Raw genomic sequence first — 13,960 nt, forward strand, 5'->3', positions numbered from 1 at the left:
TGTGGAATGACCAAGATTGGCAAAAACCACAAAAATTATTCCCCTATGAATATTACAAGTAAATTGATTTCACAATATTTAACCATATACATTTTCTAGCACCTGCATCTCTTAACCAGTCCTTATCACATTATTAAGGCTGAGAGTTCTTAGCAGGTTGAGTTCAGTTACAGGTCACGCAAGATGGCTTCAGCAGTTGACTTGGTCTCAGTCAGCAAAGTTTGTTTCATTTTGTCATTTGCCTGGTCTATAGGCATCATTTCTTGATCAGGCATTTCTTGAAATATGTTTTTGCATTTACCTGAAGTTAGGTTCAAGATAAACAAAATGAAGATGTTAAATGTGTCATTCAGATTTAACCCCACCTTCAGTTAACTCCTTTAAGTGTTGCAGTTATTCTACTGTGCTTTCAGGAGAACTTGACAGTGATTCACTTTTTTGTATAACTTTTCTTTAAGGATATCTTTACATTGACATAACTTGTTTAATTTTTAACATTTTTATTATACAAAAAAGGTACCTCACTGTATTTTGTATTGACTATATCCTTCTAACCTGTAATACCGTAAACTGGTTAAATTTAGCAACACTTTCATTTCGCAGTTTGATAGTTGGCAGTGTTGCTAGGACTTGCTAATACCAGAGAAATAATTAACTGTTGGCTGTTTGTGCCTGAACTCACCAATCACTATGATCAGTAAATGAATAACCTCCAGTATTAGCAAAACTTAAACCATGGATACAGGGGATAGGTGCTTGATAAAGTTGGACCAGTTTAATGTGTTTGCATTCAAATCAGTACGAACCAGATTGTCTATAGGCAACATTAATGACCTGATTTAGCTCATACTCCCACTCAACGATCCTTGTGACAAGACCTACAAACTGACATATATATATAGATGACCTTGACACTATAATGACCTTTGCCTTCAAACAAAACCTTAATAAACAACATTTTTATGCCCCCGAAGGGAGGCATATAGTTTTTGAACCGTCTGTCCGTCTGTCGGTCTGTCAGTCTGTCCGCAATTTTCGTGTCCGGTCCATATCTTTGTCATTGATGGATGGATTTTCAAATAACTCGGTATGAATATGTACCACAGTAAGACGACGTGTCGCGCGCAAGACCCAGGTCCGTAGCTCAAAGGTCAAGGTCACACTAACACATTAAAGGATAGTGCATTGATGGGCGTGTCCGGTACATATCTTTGTCATCGATGGATGGATTTTCAAATAACTTGGCATGAATGTGTACCACAGTGAGACGACGTGTCGCGCGCAAGACCCAGGTCCGTAGCTCAAAGGTCAAGGTCACACTTAGACATTAAAGGATAGGGCATTGATGGGCGTGTCCGGTCCCTATCTTTGTCATTGATGGATGGATTTTCAAATAACTTGGCATGAATGTGTACCACAGTAAGATGACATGTCGCGCGCAAGACCCAGATCCATAGGTCAAAGGTCCTAAACTCTAACATCGGCCATAACTATATATTCATTCAAAGTGCCATCGGGGGCATGTGTCATCCTATGGAGACAGCTCTTGTTGATCCTGCAGCCCACATAAATGACACAAGTTAGTTCACACCTGTAAACCTTATGGCAAGACCTACAAACTGAGCTATACATATAATGACCTTGACCCTCATATAACCTGCACCTTCACCTTTGAACTGAAAACCTTAAAGAACATTTTTGGTCCTACAGCCTTCAAAAATGACCCAATTTAGTTCATACTTACACTTAACAAACCTAATGGCAAGACCTACAAACTGACCTATATATAGATGACCTTGAACTTCAATCGTCTGTACAAACCAGATTGCCTACACCAGTTTAGTTCATACTCACATTCAACAATTCTTGTGGCAAGACCTATATATATGGCCCTCATATGACCTTCAACTTCAAATTTTAAACCTTAATGAACAAAATTGTTGGTCCTTAGTAACAGCCTACATTAATGACCTGATTTAGTTCATACTTACACTCATCAAACCTTGTAGTATTTAGACCTTCAAACTGACCTATATATAAATGACATTGACCTTCATATGACCTTTTTCTCCAAACATAAAACCTTAATAAACAACATTTTTGGTCCTACAGTCCACATAAATGACACAATTTAGTTCATACTCACGCTCAGTAACCCTTGTGGCAAGACCTACAATCAAGACCAATATATAAATGACCTTGACCTTCATATGATCTTAACCTTAAACTTAAAATCTCAAAAAGTAACATCTTTTGTTATACCCAGGGGCATGACTTTTTGCTTTAAAAACATAGCTCCTTGTTAACCTATATTGTACCAAAGTCTTGTGTGGTTGCAGCCAGTTGAAAAGTGTATCCGCTATACTGGTATTGTTTGATTATGCCTATTCAAGTAATCATCAAAAACACAACATCATTTTAAGGTCTATTTTAGATTTATCTATCAAAATGTAAAAATTTATTTATTAAATTTAATGTCCTACAGATTTCCGAAAATTAATTCTTAGTGATTCTGTCACCACATGTAGAGTCGGTAAAGTTTCCTAGAAATAGCAAAATTTAGATTGTCAACTCCCCTCCAAGCTCTGTTTACAAAAAATCATTGACAATTATCATAAAAAACGATGGTGGCCGATTTTCCCAATAAGTACGGAAGAGAAGAGAGCCTGTACTGAGATATACGTCAATACTCCCATTACCCAGAATGCATTTGAGTTGTTATTGATTATCTCCTTGCCTGCTTGGTTAGAGAAGCTACGATTCTGAATAAAAATGTCTGACATTATAAACAAAATGTGACCATTTGCCGACCAATTTTGGACTTATTTTACTGATTTTTGTACAGTTATTTCATCTCAGGACTTAAAAAAACTGTGTTGTACCCTTGACTAGGTAAGAATTATTTCAATTCTTAGCTTCATTTCCATTGTTCTTGTAGGAAAAGATCTGATTTAATTGGACATAATAATGTGCTATTTTCGGAAGGGGAGGAAATTTGTCCATCTTTCTGATTGTAGATCTATATTATGTTTGTATAGCATTGTTTTAGTGCAGTTTATACAGCTTATTGTGTGATAAACAAAATACAGTAAAAATGATAACTGAAGCACTTACCTAATTATCATATTTGTAGTTTAAAAGAGAAGGGGTCAGATTTTTTTTTCTCTCAGAAATTTAGACATTCAGCAGAAATTAGTTGTAACCCACACGTCATGGTAATATTGTCTCACAAAAGAAAGACTGAAAAAGAAAAACAACAAGTATCTGCAAGTACTATGAATGTTTATATAAAGGGGGACAGGGTTACATATATTGTAACAAAACTGCCAATGTGCTGATTGAATATTTCACCTTAAACAGAAATGTTCTGTGGAACATACCTAGAAAATAAAGGATGTTATAATGAAGCGGCCTTATTTAGAAGAGCTTACTTATTCAAGATAGAAATAACTGTTTTTCATCAAACTTGGTCAAGATGTAAATCTATAGATTTTACTCAAAGCATGTTTTTCTTTGGCATCGGAAACTTTCCGTTATGAATACTTTCTGAAAATGAAAACCAGAAATTCTGTTTATTTGTGTGAAGTATTTAATACAAAAAATTTAATAGTCTTAAAATATGTTCACATTTATAACAGATGCTATATAAAGTTAGATATTATATGATATACATATATTGTATTATATGATTGCATGTACAACTGTGATAAATCTCTATGGTGACATATCAGTTGTCAACTGATGTCGCATTTAGTTTTAAGGTAGTTTACCATGGCATTGTGTGTATCTGGAAGTTGGGGACTTAACCCCAAACTATCAGTATAAGCTTGAGTGATGTATAAGGTAACAAAAAACCTGCACGAATCTCTCTCTTTTATTTACAGATTATTTTTGTCTAAAGAATATTTGTGTCAGATGAAGTGCCAATAAATTATGTTTTTGTTATGTTCCAGAGAAATTGTTCTTACAACTTTTATGTCAGGACAGTGAAAAGGTGCTCCATAGATTGTTCACAAATGGGTTAAATATTTTTGAGACCATGGTCCAGTTTCACTATGTGTTACGGTCATGACTTGAACCTTAAACCTCCAGATTAAGTGTCAGATGATGCTGCGGCATACCTGCATCAGTAACACATTCTTAAAATTGTGTCTGTGTCTTACAATTAATTCTGTCCAAATTAACTTTTAAGTTATTCTTTTAACCAATTTTAGCTTTCTATTTGAAAAATAGGTAAAGCAAAAAAAATGTGCACCGTTCGTCAGCTTCTGCGTCCCAGTTTTGGTATGGTCTTGTGTCTAAGCTGGTACCTTAGTAGCCACCTATGCAAGTATTGGATTGCAACTTACCAACTATATCACTGTGGTGATCTGGCATCTACTGCACAGGTTCCATAACTTTATTTTGCTTTTTGACAAAGTTATGCCCCTTTTTGTTGGAGAATTGTTTGGTTAAGTTTTTGTATCTCAATAAATACTTGCAGGAATGGATACCATCTTCATACACTTGTTTACTGTGATGTTGATATGCAGTTCACAGGTATCATAACTCTGTTTTGCTATTTGACAAGGTTTTGTCCCATTCTCAACATAGCAGTTGTTTTGGGTTTTTTTGGGGATTTTTTGGTGTGTATAATAAGAGAGAAAAGTTCTTTGATTCAAAGTTGTTGCCTGTTTTTGTACTTGTTTAGTTTAGGTTTTCATTGTTTTGAACTATTTTTACTGATGAGCCTTTGCATAGTTGTCCTCCAGGAGCTCTAATTATGTCTCCCACCACACAGTGGTGTGGGAGACATATTGATTTACTCCAGTCTGGGTGTTTGTCTGTGTGTTTGTCTGTCTGTCACAAAGCTTGTCCACACTCTAAATAGAACATTTCTCATCCGATCTTCACCAAACTTCAGTAAAATGTGTCTGCCAATAAGTGCTCTGCCAGTTCGTTAACTAGCCAAATAGGCCTAGGCACTTCGGAATTATGGCCCTTGATTTACCAGAAACACTCAGATTTCTTGCGCAGTTTTACCCCTAAACTGGTGTCTATACTACTAGTAGTATAGGGGTCCTTTTTGGTGTCAAGAAAGCGCATGCACATGTGGATTAAGCAAACAGTATATAAAGACTGACTTACTATTTAGATGATTAGGCAGTTGTGGGAGACATGCGCTTTTCTCAAAAGCATCTCTAGTTAATAAATATGATAATATGATGTAAACCATTGCTTTGATACAGCCTCAGGTGAAGTCTTTCGGTTCGAGACATTCAGCTACTGTAAAATCATTTAATTTCGTGGGCATGAAATTTCGTGGTTTTGATCAAAATGGCACATTCATGGGGATATGAATTCGTAGATTTCAACTTTTGAACATAAAATGAATGGGAATATTGTAACGACTCGAACAATGGGGACTTACCATTTTCATGTTTTATAAAATAAGTCATCGATCTTGGCTTTGCTTTGAACTGTTTTAGAGACATTTCCTTGCAAGCTGACAGTAACGAAACACAGAATTGTACACATATGTGTTGATCTACATAATATGACAGACCAAACTCATATTATACACCTCCATGTTCGTTTTAATCTTATCCGAACTCTGTTTACATTTACCGAGAGACATCCGTTTTGGCCGGCTGGTGCAAATTTAATCCAGATTTTGTAACATTTTCCTACATGTGAATCACTATAGACTTTGCACAATTAATCTACAGTATTTAATTGTTTGTTAAAGATAAGTGTCATCCTTTTGTACAGTCTGAGTTTTGCATAAATCACAATATTTTCATGATAACTCTCTGAATTTGTCACATTTCCTGATAGGATATGCATCCTTATTCGCATTGCATTGTTGGACTATTTACCGTTACTAAGCAAATTATCGTTGTCATCTTCAAAGATGTTTAAATCACTTAAATATGTTAGAGTTAACCCAGTGGTGCATTTTTTGATGTTATTTTCATGTAAACATTTCATAAAATCGCCATTTTTATGCTGCAGCAGTATTCAGCATAGAGTTTAACGTTTTAGGTCACTGTGACCAATTGGTCACTGTGACCCGTCAGTCACTAACCATTTGGTCAATTTACCCAAAGTAACCCATTTTGACTGTTTTGGTGACTTTTTTTGGGTCACTTTCTCTGGAAAACTATAAAAGGGCCCGATTTTGGCCATCTGCAATCACTTCAGCTCAAGCTTTCAGACCTAAAACCACGTTTGGCTTGTTTCAATAGATTTTCATTAAAATGAACACTATGCTGAACATAGATGTAAGAAAGTTGCTCCGCAATCAGAATTTATATTAATTAAAAGCCATTGTTCTATAAAAGCCCTTATGATACAACATTTAGTAACATTTCTATGAGTTTTATTTGCACAGATGCATTTCATATTCGTTGCTTATTTAAAGTAAAGTAAATTAATGGATTTGTCTAAAGTACTGAGTATATAAGAGACTATATTTTTTATAGAAGGAATTTCTGTTGCTGAACATTGTCTTTATATCCGTGTCTATATCTACAACTAATGAAACGCCAGATCAGTCATAAATAGATTAATCTAAAAAGAGATGTATATTAAATCTTGCATTTTGTACCTGTAAAAGTGCTGAGTATTGATTTGTAAAACATTTTTAAAGTTCATTGAAACTTGCTTCGCTACCTGTAAACTATGGAAAGCCGGAACAGTCTTAATCTCATTTGACAAGTTTGCACTTATACTGGCAGAATTTAACCATCAATATATGAATACATTTATTATCAAGAAGAATTTGTTACTACATTTGTTATCAGTTAGATGTGCTTGTTTAATGTGATGACTTCACCTGTATTTCCTGGAGTAAGATATATCAACATTAATAAATTTCATTAACTGTTAACCTGAGTCTTATTAGTCTCTCTGGTTTAGTTAGTTTTACAGTACACTGAATCAACCTGGCTATACCCTATTTGCCCTTTCGACTACTTGAGTAAAGTTTACCAAGAGTTCTACAGTACGCATAGCCTACCCATCTCTGCAACACCCATGAGTCGTAACAATATTACTTGTTCATTGGGATGAAGTTTTGTGGAATGACTCAACGATGAAATCCACAAAAATTAGTCCCCCACGAATATTAATGATTTCACAGTATTTAGGTCTGTAAGCCTGGTAACTTTGATAAATTGAATGCTTGTAATCTGATCTGATTTTTTATTTGCATTGTCCTTGAATATTCACCAAGATTTTTTAGAGAGTTACAGAACCTCTTTTCACACAGGAATTAGTAGCTTTATTTTTGTTTTGAAACAATTTTGCTTTGGTAAGTCTTCAAAGGCAGAGGCGACATTGACGTTGAAACTTTGTCTTGCTTCCATCTTTTGCTTCCTAAGGATCTTTTTACAGGTTTTATTGATACTAGATAAACCCATATTGGAGAACTTCTGACTGGAAGATGTATTGGAATCAGAGACTATTAAGTATTGATCTGGATTAGGCAGATGATCACAAAAGATTTCATGTCATAAAAATGTAATTTCTTCCTCTTTGCTTCGTTTATTGCTGAGAACAATTTCAAGCTGATATTTCAGGAAAACTCGTAGCTGTATGTTCATTACTGAGAACAATGTAATGCCAGTATCTCCAGGAAGATTCATTGTTGTATGTTCTTCACTGAGAACAATGTAATGCCAGTATCTCCAGGAAGATTCATAGTTGTATGTTCGTCACTGAGAACAATGTAATGCCAGTATCTCCAGGAAGATTCATAGTTGTATGTTCGTCACTGAGAACAATGTAATGCCAGTATCTCCAGGAAGATTCATTGTTGTATGTTCGTCACTGAGAACAATGTAATGCCAGTATCTCCAGGAAGATTCATAGTTGTATGTTCGTCACTGAGAACAATGTAATGCCAGTATCTCCAGGAAGATTCATAGTTGTATGTTCGTCACTGAGAACAAAGTAATGCCAGTATCTCCAGGAAGATTCATAGTTGTATGTTCGTCACTGAGAACAATGTAATGCCAGTATCTCCAGGAAGATTCATAGTTGTATGTTCATCACCACTGAGAACAATGTAACGCCAGTATCTCTTGGAAGATTCATAGTTGTATGTTCGTCACTGAGAACAATGTAATGCCAGTATCTCCAGGAAGATTCATAGTTGTATGTTCATCACCACTGAGAACAATGTAATGCCAGTATCTTCAGGAAGATTCATAATTGTATGTTCGTCACTGAAAACAATGTAATGCCAGTATCTCTTGGAAGATTCATAGTTGTATGTTCTTCACTGAGAACAATGTAATGCCAGTATCTCCAGGAAGATTCATAGTTGTATGTTCATCACTGAGAACAATGTAATGCCAGTATCTCCAGGAAGATTCATAGCTGTTTGTTCTTCACTGAGAACAAAGTAATGCCAGTATCTCCAGGAAGATTCATAGTTGTATGTTCGTCACTGAGAACAATTTTTGCCATTATCTCCAGGAAGATTCATAGTTGTATGTTCGTCACTGAGAACAATGTAATGCCAGTATCTCCAGGAAGATTCATAGCTTTTTGTTCTTCACTGAGAACAAAGTAATGCCAGTATCTCTTGGAAGATTCATAGTTGTATGTTCATCACTGAGAACAATGTAATGCCAGTATCTCCAGGAAGATTCATAGTTGTATGTTCGTCATTGAGAACAAAGTAATGCCAGTATCTCTTGGAAGATTCATAGTTGTATGTTCGTCACTGAGAACAATTTTTGCCATTATCTCCAGGAAGATGCATAGTTGTATGTTCATCACTGAGAACAATGTAATGCCAGTATCTCCAGGAAGATTCATAGCTTTTTGTTCTTCACTGAGAACAAAGTGATGCCAGTATCTCCAGGAAGACTCATAGTTGTATGTTCATCACTGAGAACAATGTAATGCCAGTATCTCCAGGAAGATTCATAGTTGTATGTTCGTCACTGAGAACAAAGTAATGCCAGTATCTCCAGGAAGATTCATAGTTGTATGTTCATCATGGAACACAATTTGATGCCAGTATCTCCAGTTGTATGTTCATCACTGTCTACAATTTTTGCCAGTATCTCCAGGAAGACTTTTAGTTTTATGTCAATCTTTGAAAATAATTAAATGTTAGTATACATAGAAAAAAAATTGTTGTATGTTCAGCCTTGTATTTGAGGAAAAGCTGTAGTTGTATATTCATCACTGAGAACAATTTAATGCTGTTTTCCAGAAATGTTGATCACTTGAAACAATGAAATGCTGGTATTCCAGAAAGTCTTATAGTATTGCTGAGAACAATTTAATGTGTCTTTTTGTTGCCAAGGACAATAATTAATAAGTCTGTTTATTGCTGAGAACAGTTTAATGTTATTGTTTATTGCTGAGAACAGTTTAATATGAGTGTCTGTTTATTGCTGAGAACAATTTGTTCTGTCTGTTTATAGCTGAGAACAATTTGATGTGTCTTTTAAGAGCCAAGGACAATAAGTAATGTGTCTGTTTATTGCTGAGAACAATTTGATTAGTCTGTTTATTCTGGATATCAGTTTTTGCTGAGTGTCTGTTTATTGCATAGAACCATTTAATTTGTCTGTTTATTGTTGTGAACAATTTAATGTGCCTGTTTATTGCTGAGAACATTTTAATTTGTTTGTTTATTGCTGAGAACAATTTAATGTGTCTGTTTATTGCTGAGAACAGTTTAATGTGTCTGTTTATTGCTGAGAACAATTTAATATGTCTGTTTATTGCTGAGAATAATTTATTGTGTCTGTTTATAGCTGAGAACAATTAGATGTGTCTTTTTAGTGCCAAGGACAATAATTAATGTGTCTGCTTATTGCTGAGAACAATTTGATTTGTCTGTTTATTCTGGATATCAGTTTTTGCTGAGAACAATTTAATGTGTCTGTTTCTTGTGGAGAACCATAATAACTTGTCTGTTTATTGCTGAGAACAATTTAATGTGTCTGTTCATTGCTGGGAACAATTTAATGTGACTATTTATTGCTGAGAACAGTTTAATGTGTCTGTTTATTGCTGAGAACACTTTAATGTGCATTATGTAGTGGTCCTCCACCAAGTTTGTTTAAATCATGCTCTTAGCTGGGGTCAAATAAAGGTTAGATGTTTGGAATACTGCATTGTGTAGAGGTCCTCTACCAAGAAATCATCTACCTGTTTGAGGTATGTGAGCGATATAGAGCCATCATAGCCCGCTTGTCAAAATATTTTCTAGTCAGAAATCACTTTTGTTTTATTTTTTAGAAATCAAAGTTGACATTACTTTTTCCTTTATAAAATTAGCTTTACTGATGTATTCAAAAATATTCCAGTTCTACACAGAATGTAGTGGTGAATGAATCAATAAACAAATTCAACAACACAACAAAACAAACACTCCTCTAAGTACTCCATAAATCATGTTTTTTCTATTGGAGATAATGGGATGTACTATTGATTTCATAAGCTTTTTCAATTTATGTTTTCATTCTGATTACAGTCTATAGGGAAATCAAGGTTTCTTGTACAGGATGATGGTGTGATCTTTTATGTTTTTTAGCTCACCTGTCACATAGTGACAAGGTGAGCTTTTGTGATCGCGCAGCGTCCGTCGTCCGTCGTCCGTCCGTCCGTGCGTTAGTCCGTCCGTCCGTAAACTTTTGCTTGTGACCACTCTAGAGGTCACATTTTTTGTGGGATCTTTATGAAAATTGGTCAGATTGTTGATCTTGATGATATCTAGGTCAAGTTCGAAACTGGGTTACGTGCCATCAAAAACTAGGTCAGTAGGTCTAAAAATAGAAAAACCTTGTGACCTCTCTAGAGGCCATATATTTCACAAGATCTTCATGAAAATTGGTCAGAATGTTCACCTTGATGATATCTAGGTCAAGTTTGAAACTGGGTCACGTGCCTTCAAAAACTAGGTCAGTAGGTCTAAAAATAGAAAAACCTTGTGACCTCTCTAGAGGCTATATATTTTACAAGATCTTCATGAAAATTGGTCAGAACGTTCACCTTGATCATATCTAGGTCAAGTTCGAAACTGGGTCACGTGCCATCAAAAACTAGGTCAGTAGGTCAAATAATAGAAAAACCTTGTGACCTCTTTAAAGGCCATATTTTTCATGAGATCTGTATGAAAGTTAGTCTGAATGTTCATCTTGATGATATCTAGGTCAAGTTCGAAACTGGGTCACGTGTCATCAAAAACTAGGTCAGTAGGTCAAATAATAGAAAAACCTTGTGACCTCTCTAAAGGCCATATTTTTCATGGGATCTGTATGAAAGTTGGTCTAAATGTTCATCTTTATGATATCTAGGTCAAGTTCGAAACTGGGTCACGTGCGGTCAAAAACTAGGTCAGTAGGTCTAAAAATAGAAAAACCTTGTGACCACTCTAGAGGCCATATATTTCATGAGATCTTCATAAAAATTGGTCAGAATGTTCACCTTGATGATATCTAGGTGAAGTTCGAAAGTGGGTCACGTGCCATCAAAAACTAGGTCAATAGGTCAAATAATAGAAAAACCTTGTGACCTCTCTAGAGGCCATATTTTTCATGGGATCTGTATGAAAGTTGGTCTGAAAGTTCATCTTGATGATATCTAGGTCAAGTTCGAAAGTGGGTCACGTGCCAACGAAAACTAGGTCAGTAGGTCAAATAATAGAAAAACCTTGTGGCCTCTCTAAAGGCCATATTTTTCATGGGATCTGTATGAAAATTGGTCTGAATATTCATCTTGATGATATCTAGGTCAGGTTCGAAACAGGGTCATGTGCGATCAAAAACTAGGTCAGTAGGTCTAAAAATAGAAAAACCTTGTGACCTCTCTAGAGGCCATACTTGTGAATGGATCTCCATAAAAATTGGTCAGAATGTTCACCTTGATGATATCTAGGTCAAGTTTGAAACTGGGTCATGTGCCTTTAAAAACTAGGTCAGTAGGTCAAATATAAAAAAAAACCTTTTGACATCTCTAGAGGCCATACTTTTCATGGGATCTGTATGAAAATTGGTCTGAATGTTCATCTTGATGATATCTAGGTCAAGTTTGAAACTGGGTCAACTGCGGTCACAAACTAGGTCAGTAGGTCTAAAATTATAGAAAAACCTTGTTACCTCTCTAAAGGCCATATTTTTCAATGGATCTTCACGAAAATTGATCTGAATGTTTACCTTGATGATATCTAGGTCATTTTCGAAACTGGGTCACGTGCGTTCAAAAACTAGGCCAGTAGGTATAAAAATAGAAAAACCTTGTGACCTCTCTAGAGGCCATATTTTTCATGAGATCTTCATGAAATTTAGTGAGAATGTTCACCTTGATGATATCTAGGTAAAGTTCAAAGCAGGATCACATATCTTCGAAAACTAGGTCAATAGGTCAAATAATAGAAAAACCTTGTGACCTCTAGAGACCATATTTTTCAATGGATCTTCATGAAAATTGGTCAGAATTTTTATCTTGATAATATCTAAGTCAAGTTCAAAACTGGGTCACATGAGCTCAAAAACTAGGTCACTGTGTCAAATAATAGAAAAAACGACGTCATACTCAAAACTGGGTCATGTGGGAAGAGGTGAGCGATTCAGGACCATCATGGTCCTCTTGTATGTTTTGTTCAGACAAAGCTGCAAGGTATCAGCAGCATAGAAGTTAAGTTTACTTCAAGTGCTTGCAAATATGGCTATGGTTAAGGATGTATTGAGAGCTTCTGGCATCTCAGTTGGGCAGACTTAGCAGGGAAAGCTAAAAAAAAATGAAATTAACTTTCCCCAAAACCAGAAATTTATATAATTAAAGATATTTGAAAAATTAAGAAGCACCATGACTACCGCCTCTATAATTACATACCTTACTATAAAAAGTAACAAAACTACATGGAACAAGATCCCGTAACCCATGCCATGAAATCAGAAGCAGACATTACAACCAGAAGAAGGTATTATAACCGGTTATGGACCCGTCATGGATGAGTGACGACATTTTACCCTGTGTCATCACGATAAAGTAATTGTTAACGTCTGTATTTTATTTGATTTACTGATTCAAGCAAACAAGAAATTGTTATTGCATTTAGGTAATTAATGTAATATAAACAAATGACATTCTTTGCTTGGTTATTAGCACCCTTATATATATACTGATATTGGCACTCGGGCTACTTCCTCATGCATTACACTGGTTTAGTCATGCTAATAATCACTTCAGGCCTGTCATAATTGTTTAATAAGTGTATAGTTGGATCTTGCAAAGATAAAACTGCAGTTTACAAAAAAATCCCCGGGATTAAACAGTGATATTCGAGTAGCTAATTTTTAACATTTATCAGTTATTTGTTATTGTCTTTTGCATCCTTGAATGGTTTGAAATGCTTCATCACAAAAAAAGCCTCGAGGAATTTTAAAAACTATTTTTGGCCCGGTAATCTTAACTACCTGTAAAAATAGCAAGTTACACAGATACACAAAAAGTTGTGGGAGTTATTTTAATCCTATTTACTGTCTGTTTAAATTGGATCTTTACGTTTTTTGTTCGCTTTGATTACAGTCGTGATCCGGATATAAAACGTCACAATGTTTAACTTAACTTACGTATGAAAATAAATTTTTGCTCTTTTGTTAAGGATTCAATAGAGCTTGTTCAAAATTACTATGCTGTAAAGTGTAATATCTAGGGTAATGGAAATATGTTTGACTGTTTAGAATGACGTGGAAATATTCAGTGATTATATAGAAGGTAATTTACCTTTATCATTTGAAAATATATGTTTTAAAGTGTTCTTATATTATATACTTTGATATTTTTGGGGGGTAATTTATGACTTTATAGCTGATAAGAACATAGTAGATTTGTTACACATCATTGTTGTAATTTTTAGTTTGATTTAATATTTTCAGTCTTTTTTTAAGTAACATTAACTGTTAAAATAGTCCTTTTTAGCATTCAGTGGTTCTGACAGACTGCAAGA

At 35.1% G+C, this 13,960-nt stretch overlaps 1 protein-coding gene across 10 annotated transcripts in view; it reads left to right on the forward strand.

The window, feature by feature from the left end:
- The window catches only part of LOC123551778 (synaptotagmin-1-like), a 111,132-nt gene that overhangs the window by 40,518 nt on the left and 56,654 nt on the right, over positions 1 to 13,960 (forward strand). The window contains exon 1 of one of the 10 annotated variants that reach the window (XM_053541321.1): positions 2,735 to 2,892. The exons of 6 other annotated variants lie outside the window; for them this stretch is intronic. The gene's annotated coding sequence lies outside the window, so the exon portion shown is untranslated. Of the gene's footprint in view, positions 1 to 2,734; positions 2,893 to 13,570; positions 13,729 to 13,960 lie in introns of those variants that run through there. 3 more of the 10 variants (XM_053541328.1, XM_053541322.1, XM_053541326.1) reach the window with 3 other exon arrangements.

The sequence above is a fragment of the Mercenaria mercenaria genome, chromosome 4 (assembly GCF_021730395.1).
Source record: "Mercenaria mercenaria strain notata chromosome 4, MADL_Memer_1, whole genome shotgun sequence".
NCBI lineage: Eukaryota > Metazoa > Mollusca > Bivalvia > Venerida > Veneridae > Mercenaria > Mercenaria mercenaria.